This window comes from Hyperolius riggenbachi, chromosome 9 (assembly GCF_040937935.1).
Source record: "Hyperolius riggenbachi isolate aHypRig1 chromosome 9, aHypRig1.pri, whole genome shotgun sequence".
NCBI lineage: Eukaryota > Metazoa > Chordata > Amphibia > Anura > Hyperoliidae > Hyperolius > Hyperolius riggenbachi.
Genome location: NC_090654.1, coordinates 196,625,556 through 196,627,579, shown reverse-complemented (window position 1 = coordinate 196,627,579; position 2,024 = coordinate 196,625,556).

The following is a 2,024-nucleotide window of genomic DNA, read 5'->3' as shown; positions in this document are numbered from 1 at the left end:
AACGCGGAGTGCGCGCTGAGGACTCAACAGCAGAGTGGAAGTGTCTAGCAACGCTAGTGGTGGCAGTGGGAAGTGTTTGAGGGGTTCCAGCCTTGTTTGTAGCTTAAATAAGGCTGTTCCCCGCTTAATCTGGTCAAACCCGCAGTCGGGAACCGTATACGCAGGCGTGCCGCGGGCCGGTTCTTGACATAACTGGCTGGCAGTGGTGGCATCGTTTAGTACATTAGTACGCAGTTTAGCTCGCTATTCTGAGTACTAAAGGCTGGAAGCTTGCTAGAAGCAACTAGCCTACAGAAGTCTACTCAGTGCAGAAACTATATACGTTTTTTTTTTGTTCAAAGATACACACTTGGTGTTTTGCTTTCCCTTCCCCCCTTTTTTCTTTTTCTTTTTTGCAACACGATGGCTCAGAAAGCATCCAGCTATGCAAGGCAAAACAAAGAGATACTACTCAACCTGTGTGAGCACAAAGGCATCGAGACGGTGAGCGGCCAGACTAAGGAGCAGTTAGTTCGTGCGCTCGAGGAGTATGATGAGGCAGAGCGAGCCCGTGCTTCAACGTCAACGGATGCAGCTCACGACACGCCAGAGGAGGAATCGCTCCCGCCACAGCATGCGAGGGGAGACGATGTCCTGGATGATCCACCGAACACGGAGATGACATCTCTGGAAGCTGATCTACAGCTACTGAACTCGGCTGATCCGGAACTGCGCCTAAAGCTGATCCTACTGCACCGACAGGCAGAGGAGGGGAGAGCTGAACGGCGACGCCAGGCCGAGAGTGAAAGACGCCAGGCCGAGAGTGAAAGACTCCAGGCCGAGAGGGAAAGAGCTGAACGGCAACACCAGCTGGAGCTGGCTAAACTTCAGCAGCAGAACCGGTCTGCTGGACCCGCAGAACGCGAAGGTGAGCGAGTCCACAGAATCCCCCTGGATAAGTTCCCCGCTATGGACAAGGACTCTGACATAGACACTTTCCTACAGGGGTTTGAAAGGACTTGTCGGCAGTATGGGGTGCCCCGTGAGCAGTGGGCAAGATACCTCACACCAGGGCTGAGAGGCAAGGCCCTGGAGGCGTTTGTGAGTCTCCCCCAGGAGGAAGAAACAGACTTTGAGGCAATTAAGAAAGCCATCATTGCACGATACCACCTCACGCCAGAGGTGTATCGCAAACGTTTCAGGACAGTGCAGCGAGGTCCTAATGACAGTTACCTGGATCATGCGTGCAACCTGCGCACTGCCTTCCAGCAGTGGGTAAAAGGACTGGCTGTTGAAACCTTTGATGCCCTGCAGGAACTGATAATAAAAGACCAGTTCCTCCACACTTGCCCTGTTGAGGTCCGGCAGTTTGTACGGGACCGAGAGCCAAAGACCGTGGATGAGGCCGCGAAAGTTGCTGATGCCTACACGTCCAATCGAGCATCTGATTTTCGGAGGACTACGGCGCCCAGCTGGAAGGGAGAAAAGCCTGCGAGACCTTCTCCTCTGAGCACCCAGCGAAGCCAAGTCCCGCAGCCGCCTGGAGGTAGAACAGCCACCGTTGACACTCGGAGATGTTTTGCCTGTAACAAACCGGGTCACATCAGTGCTACGTGCCCAGAAAAGAAGAAGGAAGCCCCAAACTCTGGCGGGGCCCGGAATGCGTTGTGTGCCACCAGGAATGCAGGTAGCTATGCAGAGAATCTGCAACCTGTCACGGTTGGGGATACAGTTACCACCGGTCTAAGAGACACTGGAGCAGAGGTGACTCTAGTGCACCCCCAGCTTGTGAACCCTGAGGAGTACATTCCTGGCAAGACTATGGCTGTCAAAGGAGTTGGGGGCGTCACCCCCGCCATACCCACCGCCTTGGTCCACCTGGATTGGGGGGCCGGCAGCGGAATGAAAGAAGTGGGGGTAACGGATGCCATCCCCACGAACGTTTTGTTGGGTACTGACCTGGGACGGTTAGTGGCCCGGTATGAGCCTACTCCACACCCCATGGAGCCTGCATTCCCCGCAGAAGTTCAGGACTCTTGCAAGGT